This window comes from Mytilus edulis, chromosome 13, assembly GCF_963676685.1.
Source record: "Mytilus edulis chromosome 13, xbMytEdul2.2, whole genome shotgun sequence".
In the NCBI taxonomy this organism is placed as follows: Eukaryota; Metazoa; Mollusca; class Bivalvia; order Mytilida; family Mytilidae; genus Mytilus; species Mytilus edulis.
In genome coordinates, this window is record NC_092356.1 from 10,911,877 (window position 1) to 10,925,379 (window position 13,503).

Here is a 13,503-nt window from a genome sequence, read left to right on the forward strand (position 1 = left end):
AAAGGTATTGACCCAAGCTATTCCCCACTTAAATATTTTTCTGGGATCCGGGCCCGTCTGGCCACCACAGAGGTTCAAAGGTGCCTCTTAACGTAATTTTCCGTTTTAACCATATGCATACATTCGGTACTTTTCGGCATATACCAACGGCAAAGTTCCGAACCGGACCTAGCTCATTTTAAAGGTATTGACCCAAGCTATTCCCCACTTAAATATTTTTCTGGGATCCGGGCCCGTCTGGCCACCACAGAGGTTCAAAGGTGCCTCTTAACGTAATTTTCCGTTTTAACCATATGCATACATTCGGTACTTTTCGGCATATACCAACGGCAAAGTTCCGAACCGGACCTAGCTCAATTTAAAGGTATTGACCCAAGCTATTCCCCACTTAAATATTTTTCTGGGATCCGGGCCCGTCTGGCCACCACAGAGGTTCAAAGGTGCCTCTTAACGTAATTTTCCGTTTTAACCATATGCATACATTCGGTACTTTTCGGCATATACCAACGGCAAAGTTCCGAACCGGACCTAGCTCATTTTAAAGGTATTGACCCAAGCTATTCCCCGCTTAAATATTTTTCTGGGATCCGGGCCCGTCTGGCCACCACAGAGGTTCAAAGGTGCCTCTTAACGTAATTTTCCGTTTTAACCATATGCATACATTCGGTACTTTTCGGCATATACCAACGGCAAAGTTCCGAACCGGACCTAGCTCATTTTAAAGGTATTGACCCAAGCTATTCCCCGCTTAAATATTTTTTTGGGATCCGGGCCCGTCTGGCCACCACAGAGGTTCAAAGGTGCCTCTTAACGTAAATTTCCGTTTTAACCATATGCATACATTCGGTACTTTTCGGCATATACCAACGGCAAAGTTCCGAACCGGACCTAGCTCATTTTAAAGGTATTGACCCAAGCTATTCCCCACTTAAATATTTTTCTGGGATCCGGGCCCGTCTGGCCACCACAGAGGTTCAAAGGTGCCTCTTAACGTAATTTTCCGTTTTAACCATATGCATACATTCGGTACTTTTCGGCATATACCAACGGCAAAGTTCCGAACCGGACCTAGCTCATTTTAAAGGTATTGACCCAAGCTATTCCCCACTTAAATATTTTTCTGGGATCCGGGCCCGTCTGGCCACCACAGAGGTTCAAAGGTGCCTCTTAACGTAATTTTCCGTTTTAACCATATGCATACATTCGGTACTTTTCGGCATATACCAACGGCAAAGTTCCGAACCGGACCTAGCTCATTTTAAAGGTATTGACCCAAGCTATTCCCCGCTTAAATATTTTTCTGGGATCCGGGCCCGTCTGGCCACCACAGAGGTTCAAAGGTGCCTCTTAACGTAATTTTCCGTTTTAACCATATGCATACATTCGGTACTTTTCGGCATATACCAACGGCAAAGTTCCGAACCGGACCTAGCTCAATTTAAAGGTATTGACCCAAGCTATTCCCCACTTAAATATTTTTCTGGGATCCGGGCCCGTCTGGCCACCACAGAGGTTCAAAGGTGCCTCTTAACGTAATTTTCCGTTTTAACCATATGCATACATTCGGTACTTTTCGGCATATACCAACGGCAAAGTTCCGAACCGGACCTAGCTCATTTTAAAGGTATTGACCCAAGCTATTCCCCGCTTAAATATTTTTCTGGGATCCGGGCCCGTCTGGCCACCACAGAGGTTCAAAGGTGCCTCTTAACGTAATTTTCCGTTTTAACCATATGCATACATTCGGTACTTTTCGGCATATACCAACGGCAAAGTTCCGAACCGGACCTAGCTCATTTTAAAGGTATTGACCCAAGCTATTCCCCGCTTAAATATTTTTTTGGGATCCGGGCCCGTCTGGCCACCACAGAGGTTCAAAGGTGCCTCTTAACGTAAATTTCCGTTTTAACCATATGCATACATTCGGTACTTTTCGGCATATACCAACGGCAAAGTTCCGAACCGGACCTAGCTCATTTTAAAGGTATTGACCCAAGCTATTCCCCACTTAAATATTTTTCTGGGATCCGGGCCCGTCTGGCCACCACAGAGGTTCAAAGGTGCCTCTTAACGTAATTTTCCGTTTTAACCATATGCATACATTCGGTACTTTTCGGCATATACCAACGGCAAAGTTCCGAACCGGACCTAGCTCATTTTAAAGGTATTGACCCAAGCTATTCCCCACTTAAATATTTTTCTGGGATCCGGGCCCGTCTGGCCACCACAGAGGTTCAAAGGTGCCTCTTAACGTAATTTTCCGTTTTAACCATATGCATACATTCGGTACTTTTCGGCATATACCAACGGCAAAGTTCCGAACCGGACCTAGCTCATTTTAAAGGTATTGACCCAAGCTATTCCCCACTTAAATATTTTTCTGGGATCCGGGCCCGTCTGGCCACCACAGAGGTTCAAAGGTGCCTCTTAACGTAATTTTCCGTTTTAACCATATGCATACATTCGGTACTTTTCGGCATATACCAACGGCAAAGTTCCGAACCGGACCTAGCTCATTTTAAAGGTATTGACCCAAGCTATTCCCCACTTAAATATTTTTCTGGGATCCGGGCCCGTCTGGCCACCACAGAGGTTCAAAGGTGCCTCTTAACGTAATTTTCCGTTTTAACCATATGCATACATTCGGTACTTTTCGGCATATACCAACGGCAAAGTTCCGAACCGGACCTAGCTCATTTTAAAGGTATTGACCCAAGCTATTCCCCACTTAAATATTTTTCTGGGATCCGGGCCCGTCTGGCCACCACAGAGGTCCAAAGTCGTCTTAGGGTGGTCACCGTCATTTAAGCAGTCTCTGGTAGCTGTTCACTATTAATTTCTTTTCTTTTTTGGCTTTCCATAAGTATTTCTATGTATATTTCTATATGTTTCTGGAGTAATTGGATTTTGTTTCATATTTTATATATTAAATTACATCTTTGGTGAATCCTCTGTAATGTTTTATTGATAAAAATCTATATAACATAAAGACAAATATACAACTTGTATAAGGGTTTATATTCGAGGACAACGAAAATTTATGACAGCTTGAAGGGGTCATAAAATGGTATCTTTTCCCTCAGGCTTTATAGTGATTTTCAACTAAATTTAAATATTGAACCGACGGCTAGCAGTCGGTTGGATATTGAATATCAATTATCGAATGTCAAATAAAGGACAGACCGCTTACATACATATTTAAAACGGAATGAAATGCTTTAGAAATTATCAGAAACCGTGAAATTGTCGATTTCCGCTGTTAGATTGCATTTAACCAAGATTTAGCGATTTTTGGAACGTTTGAGCCTCACGCAGTTTTTTGGTTTTTAGACATATCGTCAAAATTGGCTGCTGGAAAAAAGTGGCTGCTATCTTGATTGGCCGATAAAAGTGGCTGCCAGCTTGAGTCTGGTTTGAAGCCAAAACTTTCCATTGCCTTGAATGAAAGATCCAAAAACTAAACCAATACAGAACGACATGTTTATGAAATTATAGCAAAACTTTTGGTTGACAATTTTTTATTCGTTATTGCAAAATATTTGACATACTCTCCCTCCCAAGTTTATCCCTTTTACTGGTTATGATGTGGAGTGGTCATTGTTATTGAATCTTATGCAATTTGATTGGATTAAGTTAAATAAATAAGCACAATAGTCAGTTTTTTGTTGTTGCTTTATTTCAGAGACCCGACGAATAGCAAAAATTGTGAAGAGTGTATCGCAATCAGTGGAGAAATAACATGCAGGAATTTCTAAGGGGACGTAATTCCAGAAAACGCCAAGAAAAAAACCCGAAAAAAAGCGTAGTACGCTCTCTAAGCCTACCCCGCTGCTTAAGTCAAAAGAAAGGGTAGCTATCTGGAAGTAAGGAAGTGAATAATGTCTTATCAATGACCAATAGCTTCACGATGGTTGTGAAGTGATATGAAAATAGGAACAAACTAATGGCAAAACGAAAAATTAGACAGAAGAGGGATAACTGCTGCTAAAATTGTTGGTCCAACAAAGCAATAAACATGTATAAGAAAGGTTAAACTATGTGGCGTAGACCAATTGAAAATAAATGGTAAGCAGAGATCTGGCGGCGGAAACCCATACCAAAGCTTAACAAATATTTGTACTGCTACACTGGTGATACGCCACTGCAAAGTTTCCATAAACTGAAGTTTTATAGCTCACCTGATCTGAACATTTTGAAAAGATGCTTTAGGTATGTGGGATATAGGGGTTACAAAGATGGAATAGTGAGCAAAAGTGGAGTGAGGTTTGGTGGGGGGGGGGGGGGGTTATGCTTATGAAATGAGTACCCATTGTCACCCTCTATATATTTATTTTTCTGTCAATATTTACTGTTTGTAAGAAAATGCTAATTTAGAAACTAGTCTGAAAATGGAAACTAGGGGTTATACCAATATTAACATGGTTAAGGCGTAGTCTTTATTATTTTAGCTAGACTGCATGTTAGATATATTATTTTTCCATAAAAAAAGGATACATGTGAATTCAGTAAAATAAGATACAAATGACTTTTTATACGCCAGTCAAAATTTTGACGGGACGTATTATGGTATACACATGTCCGGTGTCCGTCTGTCCGTCTGTCTGTCCGTCTGTCTGTCCGGCATAAACATGTCGCACCGTAACTTGAGAACGACTTATCAAAATTTCATGAAACTTAATATAGTTGTTTCTTATGATGGTCAAATGATCTGTATACTTTTTAGTGAAAATAAGATTTAATCTTTTTGAGTTACGGCACTTTGTAACTAAAACAGGGGGGTGTTTTTTTCACATGTCGCACCGTATCTCAAAAACGATTCTTGATTATGGCTTAAAACTTTACACACTTCTTTGTTATATTAATCTTAAGATCTGTATACTTTTTGGTGATGATTCAAAATTTCATTTTTGAGTTATTGAGTATTTTGTAAAAAAGGGGGAGGTTTTTTTTACATGTCGCACCATATCTCAAAATCGATTTATGATTATTGCTTAAAACTTTACACATGTCTTTGTTATATTAATCTAAAGATCTGTATACTTTTTGGTGATGATTCAAAATTTCATTTTTGAGTTATTGAGTATTTTGTAAAAAAAAAAAGGGGGGAGGTTTTTTTTACATGTTGTGCCATATCTCAAAAACAATTTATGATTATTGCTTAAAACTTTACACACTTCTTTGTTTTATTAATCTTAAGATCTGTATACTTTTTGGTTTTGATTCAAAATTTTATTTTAGTGATATTTAGTTTTTTTGTAAAAAAAAACAGGGTGGGGGTTTCACATGTCCCGCTGTGTCTCAAAAACAATATATGGCTATTGCTTAAAACTTTCTCAGAAACTATTTATGATTATTGCATAAAACTTCCACACAAGACGTCGGGCGTATCATGCGCTCATGTCGCAGCTGTTTATTATTCTCGGTTTACTTGTGTGAGGGAAAAGCACACGTTTTTGAAATGATGTGGGATAAACAGGGTTCAAAAAGCAGGTATTTGGGATGTAGGGGGTAAAACATGTGGGTATGTGGGTAAAATGAAGTCTATGAAAAGGGAAATGAACAACCACGTGACACACCCTCTTGTGTCAAAACATTTACCTAAAGGATGAATAATTGATTCTAAAAAGTAATCTTCAGACTAAACTGTAAATGAGGTTTATCTTTTAAATACTTATAAAGATTAGGTTTATCTATTTGTAATAGATCTTTGAGTTAAATAGTATGTCCGATGTTGTCAAACTGAATTATAAATACCATCTTAAAAACAATTTTCCATATTTTGAGTTGTATCTTGTTGAATTATTTAAAGTAGCACAATACACTGTGAAATCCTTTTGAGATTTTTTCATTTGAATTTATAGTCTAAAAAAGTGTACTAAGAAATAACTGTGTTCTCGAGCCACATGCATTGTCTATAAAATGTACTAAGAAATAACTGGGTTATCGGGCCACATGCATAGTCTAAAAAAATGTACTAAGAAATAACTGTGTTCTCGGGCCACATGCATTGTCTAACAAAATGTACCAAGAAATAACTGTGTTCTCGGGTCACATGCATTGTCTAATTTCTAATAAAATATTCTTAGAAATAACCGTGTTCTCGGGCCACATGCATTGTCTAAAAAAATGTACTAAGAAATAACTGTGTTCTCGGGCCATATGCATTGTCTAAAAAAGTGTACTACGAAAAAACTGTGTTCTCGGGCCACATGCATTGTCTAAAAAATGTACGTAGAAATAAATGTGTTCACGAGGCCACATGCATAGTCTAAAAAATGTACTAAGAAATAACTGTGGTCTCGGGCCACATGCATATTCTACAAAAATGTACTAAGAAATAACTGTGGTCTCGGGCCACATGCATTGTCTACAAAAATGTACTAAGAAATAACTGTGTTCTCGGGTCACATGCATTGTCTAATTTCTAAAAAAAATATTCTTAGAAATAACTGTGTTCTCTGACCACATGCATTGTCTAAAAAAAATGTACTAAGAAATAACTGTGTTCTCGGGTCACATGCATCGTCTAAAAAAATATTCTTAGAAGTAACTGTGTTCTCGTGCAACATGCTGTACTTCTTACACTTTTGGCTATCCGGACCATGAGCGAGGCTCTGGATGGACTTTTTTTTTAATTTGGTACTCTTCTAAAAAAAATTGTAAGTTTTGCCCATTATTCTCTATTATGAAAAGCTAATCCAGACCCTCATGTGCTGTCCATTGTCTTGGATTTTTATCATTTGGCACTAACGGTAGTGTAATAGTTGGGTAGGGGGTCCGATGTCGATATTTTAGACCCAAATATGGAGAATAGCAAACTATTTTAATATACTAGACAGTTTGCAGCTCTACTTTTGTGCAATTAATTGGTTTATATATTGAAAACAATGATGGTTTTAAATGCATCCATTATTATAGTTTAAAGGATTTAATCATGTTACCAAGACAGTATTTATTATTAACAAAAGTGCACATTTTGTTCATTTTCTTTGGTTACATCTTCTAACATCAGACTCGGACTTCTCTTGAACTGAATTTTAATGTGCGTATTGTTATGCGTTTACTTTTCTACATTGGCTAGAGGTATAGGGGGAGGGTTGAGATCTCACAAACATGTTTAATCCCGCCGCATTTTTGCGCCTGTCCCAAGTTAGGAGCCTCTGGCCTTTGTTAGTCTTGTATTATTTTAATTTTAGTTTCTTGTTTACAATTTGGAAATTAGTATGGCGTTCATTATCACTGAACTAGTATATATTTGTTTAGGGGCCAGTTGAAGGACGCCTCCGTGTGCGGGAATTTCTCGCTACATTGAAGACCTGTTGGTGACCCTCTGCTATTGTTTTTTTCTATGGTCGGGTTGTTGTCTCTTTGGCACATTCCCCATTTCCATTTTCCATTCTCAATTTTATACTGAAATGTCTCGCTCCTTTATAATTTACCAACCATTGATTTTATGTTGATCGTTCTAAATACAAAGCTTTACTACAAGTATCACATAACCTTAACATGATCCAAGAAAATGAGGTCATGGTCAGATAAATCAAACGAGAAATATATTTACACCTAACAACCATTTAATATTCCAAATATAGTTGACCTATTGCTTATAGTTTCTAAGAAACTGTCTTAACCAAGAAAACTAAACATTGACCAATGACCCATGGAAATGAGGTAAAGGTCAAATTAACCATACCAGACAGACATGTACACCTAACATGAATCTTTGCATTAAATATAGTTGACCTATTGCTTATAGTATCTAAGAAACAAACTTAACCATGAAAACTTTGACTAATGAACCATGAAAAATGAGGTCAAGGTCAGATGGTACAGACCTGCCTGACAGACATATACACCGTATAATCCTTCTATACAACAAATCTAGTTGACTTTTTGCTCAAAATTTAAGAAAAAAAGATCAAAACAAAAAACTAAATTCTGAGCAATGAACCATGAAAATGAGGTCAAGGTCAAATAAAACATGCGAGAATGACATGTACATAATAACATATTTCGATACACCAAATATAGTTGACCTATTGCATATACAATGTAATATATAAAAAAGACCACTGAACCATAAAAGATAAGGTCAAGGTCAGATGACACCTGCCGGTAGGAAATGTACACATTACAATCATTTCATATACCAAAAAAGTAGACATATGGCTTATACACATGTAGTATCTGATATATGGAATTGACCATGAAACTCAACCTTGTTCGCTGATTCGTGAAATGAGGTCGAGGTCAAATGAAAACTGTCTGACGGGTATGAGGAGCTTACAAGTACGCACATTCTAAATACCGTTATCCTTTTACATAATAAAAAAGAAATTGACATTACAAAAAATCTTAACTTTTTTTTCAAGTATCACTGAACCATGAAAATGAGACCAAGGACAATGGACATGTGACAGACAGAAGCTTCGTTATATAAATCATCTATATACAAAGTATGAAGCATCAAGGTCTTCCACCTTCCAAGATAAGCTTTTGAGAGGTTAGCTAACACCACTGCCGCCACTGGATCACTATCCCTATGTCGAGCTTTCTGTGATAGAAGTCGCAGGCTCGACAAAAACTGGAAGGTAACCTCTATACCCTTTTTTTGGTACTCACATTTATACATTTTCTTTCATTCAAATAGTTTGAATTTTTATTCATTAACGTGTTTTTCTTGTTAAGACTAGTTCAAATGTATTTATGGCTTTCAGGATAACAAACCCCTCTCCTAAATGTAATGTTGATTGAAAACAGGAGAAAATGTACGATGTATCTTGATATATTCAACAAAACGACAGTCGTACGTGTGGTAGATCAGAAAGTGTAAGCTTCTTGTTATCGCGTGAAGAAAAACAAGTAGATTTGTACTTTAATGATAAATTATATCAAATAAAAATTATAAAAATTCCTAAACAAACAATTTAATGACTTAAATTTTCTTGTTACTCAAATGTGTTCGACTACCTCATAATTGCGTAGGAAAATGAATAAGATTCTAAAAGTTTACTTTGGAATGTTTTCTTTTTAAAGAAAGTTTTCCCCACAAATGTTATCTTCAAGTAGGAACGTTTCTGTAAAAGTGCGAAGAATCAATCTGTACTTTATAACATGAGGGTGATGACACGCATTTAAGATCTACCTAGCTGTATTTCGCAAAATTTTTAGGAATTTTTGGTCCTCAATGCTCTTCAACTTCGTACTTTATTTGGCCTTTTTAACATTTTTTTATTCCAGCGTCACTGATGAGTTTTTTTGTAGACGAAACGCGCGTCTGTCGTAAATATAAAATTTCAATCCTGGTATCTATGATGAGTTTGTTAACTAGTACAGAAATGACCATCACATCCGTCGAATATGTTCAATTGAATTCCTTCCTTTTCAACAACACAGAAAAAGAAAATCATCAACGATACCAGTCTTATAATTTTGAATGATTTCGTCCGTTTGTTTATGTTTGATGTATAATGTGCACCTGCGTCCGTTCGAAATCAGAATGTTAAAGGAGCAACCCTTTTACCCCAAGGGAGAAGGGGGTTTGGATTTTGTCTGTCCGAAAAAAAAATCGCGCGAGTGCGAACATCTTCTATTTAGATTTTTAAATTAATTTTTTTTCAAAATCTAACACTATAAATGGTATAGAAAATCTGGACTCAGAACTAGATTGAGAATACATGTTTTTATCGTCGGCTTGATCAGAATTATATATATAATGTAATATGGCAATTCCCTAAATCAGTTATCAATTGACTCGAGACAGGAGAGAGAATAAATGAGAGAAGAAGAAAAAACATTGTCACCATTTTACATTGATACAGATGGTAGATATTTGTTTACTTATTTTGGGTGTAGTTGAACACTCTTTTAAATATTTATAATACATTCAATGTATGTGTTTTACAGAGATGACACCTTTTCTCGTCAGAAGGCGTCGCTGTATTGACAAGGGCGGTAACTTGGTTGTTAGAAACACAAACTTGTCTAAATTATTATCAATATTTATCAACATTTGAAGATGCGTAGGCAAATAATATCTTCAAAGGATATATCACTATAATCTAGTCGGTTAAAAGGTTATATTAACTTCCAAATAAACAGTTTAACAATTAAAATATGTAATTTAAAAGTCGGGGAACCAATTTCATAAATTAGAATTGACTGTCTAACGGTTTGTAACATTGGTGCGATTGGAAATATGGAATAATTTCGAATATTTGGATTCTGTTTCATATTTTGGATATGGCTGATTTTCAATTTGTAGTTATAGTTTTACTTTTGTTTTCATTTGTTTCATCAACAGGTAATGTATATTTTAAAATAATTATTCAATCAATTCGATATCCTGATAACATTTTTTTTAATTTATTTCTCACTTGTCTTTCTCTTTTGATATATCTTTAAAACCAATACTTTTTTTTATATATTCTGTACAAATCCTTGTTAAAAACTTTCAATTTTCTTGGGGGGTTTTCATTAAAAAATATGCTTCTATGTTTTATAAAAATGAAAAAAACAAAATTATGAAAAATTAGTTCTGGAAATACATTTTTGGATCTCTTATTTGAATCAAATAGAATTAGCTGTCATATTTGTTTTACTTTTTTTTTTTTTTTAATTTGTAACGTATATGTTTATTAATAAGCATCAGAGTCAACTTATACTAGACACAGGCAATTCGATTTTGTCACACGGATATATCTAATTATTTTCAGACTTCTTTTTCATTATACCAACATCTACGGTTTGAGTTTTCCTTAACTAGTTTGGAAACGCGTATCTTTTATTAAAATAGATATTTCATGAATTAAAGAAAATGAAATTTGATGCCAAAATATATTAATTCAATTTCAAAAAGTCTTAGAAAGATTGGATCCGCTTAAGCCCTTCGTGCTTCTTTTTTCTATACTTTACAGTTCTAATGCTAAACAATGTAAATCTGAAAATCTCGATAACGTATTGCAGATATTCTCTTTTTTTTTTAAAGATAATATAAGTCAATTTTGAATGATCTAAATATATAAATCAATATATTTCCTTAGTATGTATTTGTCATGTTTTATATGTATGGATTGCGTGCGTATGTGTCATGTTTTATAAGTATGTGTTGCGAGTGTATGTGTCATGTTTTATAAGTATGGGTTGCGTGCGTATGTGTCATGTTTTATAAGTATGTGTTGCGAGTGTATGTGTCATGTTTTATAAGTATGGGTTGTGTGTGTATGTGTCATTTTTTATGAGTATGTGTTGCGTGTGTATGTGTCATGTTTTATAAGTATGTGTTGTGTGTGTATTTGTCATGTTTTATAAGTATGTGTTGCGTGTGTATGTTTCATGTTTTATAAGTATGTGTTGCGTGTGAATATGTCATGTTTTATAAGTATGAGTTGCGTGTTTATGTGTAATGTTTTATATGTATGTGTGTATGTGTCAAGTTTTATATGTATGTGTCATGTTTTATATGTATGTGTTGCGTTTGTACGTGTCATGTGTTATATATATATATGTGTTGCGTGTGTTTATGTCAAAGTTTGAATGATATATATTCAACTTTGATTTACACATCACTTGAATGAACTGATTCCTTTAGATAAATACAATATTGTAATTAAAAAAACAATTCCGGACCCATAAATTTGTATCTTTCTTTCTGCAGGTTGTCTCACTTGCTATGCCTGTTCTTTGAGTAACCAGGATGACAAATCATGCGTAGAGGATAAAAACATGTTGATAGACAGCAAAGTACATATGAAAGGTTTTGTTAAAAATTGTTCTGAAAATGAAAGTTATTGCATGATAGAGAAAATTACAACTAAATGTAAGTATTTGAATCTTTTTCTGGTCCTTGCCATGCGAGAGTCGTTTTTATTTTACCTTGTCCGTCCGTCTGTCCGTCGTCAAGTTTAAAAGCAAACATTTCAAAAGTATAAGAAGGAGACCAATGAAGTTTTGCACAGCTGTGTATTATATGATTTTTTTATGAAATTTAGCCCATTAATTTAGGATTTTGGCGTATCTCGTTTTGTGCTAGGATTTTAATGAAAACTGATTCTTGGGTATATCATTACACTCGGAGGCGGGATTAAGCTGACCACTACACAACATGTGTAATAGTTCAGCGTACATGCTAAATGTATTCATACTCATGCAACTCCGAAAATGAACCAAAATAAAAAATAATATAAAAGACTAATAAAGGTCAAAGGATCCTGACACTCGCATAAATGAATGCATTCTGAAAATAACGTTTGCTGAAAATTGGAATCAAACTTTTTGTCAAAGAATCTATAAACCCCCAGAGATACCAGGATTAAAATTGTGAACGTCAAACGCACATTCCGTCATCAAATGATTTATTAATGACGCTCGAGTAAAAAAATGTTAAACAGGCTAAAAAAAAAAGTACAAAGTTGAAGAGCATTCAGAGCCTGTTACGGTTCACATAAAATCCACCTTTTTGCAAACGTCTCCGTTACTTATAACTTAATAGTTATATAAACCCAAGAGTAAGTTATGGAGTTTTGATATTAACTTTTAAAACTTATAAAAAAAGTGGGAGTATACTGTTAAACCTCTGTCCGTCCATCCGTCCGTACGTCCGTCGTACCGTCCGTCCGTCCGATGAATATTTTCCGTCGAAACTTTCTCAGGAACTACAATACAAGGATTTCAGACTCATCACTCAACAACTTCCTATTAACCGAACTTTATAATTTTTCACATGATAGCCAAGTTGATTTTTTTTGTCACATTATCCAGGAACTACAATACAAGGATTTCTGAAATTTGGTTTCAGGCTTTTAAAAGGCAGCTATATCGTTTTCAGATTCATCGTTCAACAACTTCCTGTTTACCGAACACTTGTATCATTTTACACATGATAGCCAAGTTCAAAATGTTTGTCACATTTTCCTCAGGAACTACAGCACAAGGATTTCTTAAATTTGGCTTCAGGGTTTAAAAGTCAGTTCTATACCATGTGATGCATTTTCAGATTCATAAGTTAACAACTTCCTGTTTACCGACCGTATATTTTTAGGGGTGGGATATCATTAGTGAACAGTAGCTCACAGATGCACAGAAGTGTTTCTCGTTTTTCGTTTTTGATATAGATTAGACCGTTGGTTTTCCCTTTTGAATGGGTTTAAACTAGTAATTTTTGGGGTCCTTTATAGCTTGATGCTCGGTGTTAGCCTAGGCTCCATCTTTAAGGCCGTATCTTGACCTATAATGGTTTACTTTGATAAATTGTTACTTGGATAGAGAGTTGACTCATTAGCACTCACACCACATCTTCTTATGGAGCTACCATTTGATTTTTATGGGGGGGCTAGGATGAAATTTGAAAAAAATAGGCAGGACAGGAGTTTTGAGTAAAAAAATGGCAGGATGAGACACTTGCAAAAAAAAAGGTCCGGACGACAATTTAGGTAAAAAAAAGTCTGGATAAACTAAAAAAAAAAGGCAGGACCGAACAGAGTGAAAAATAAAAAGGCAGGACAG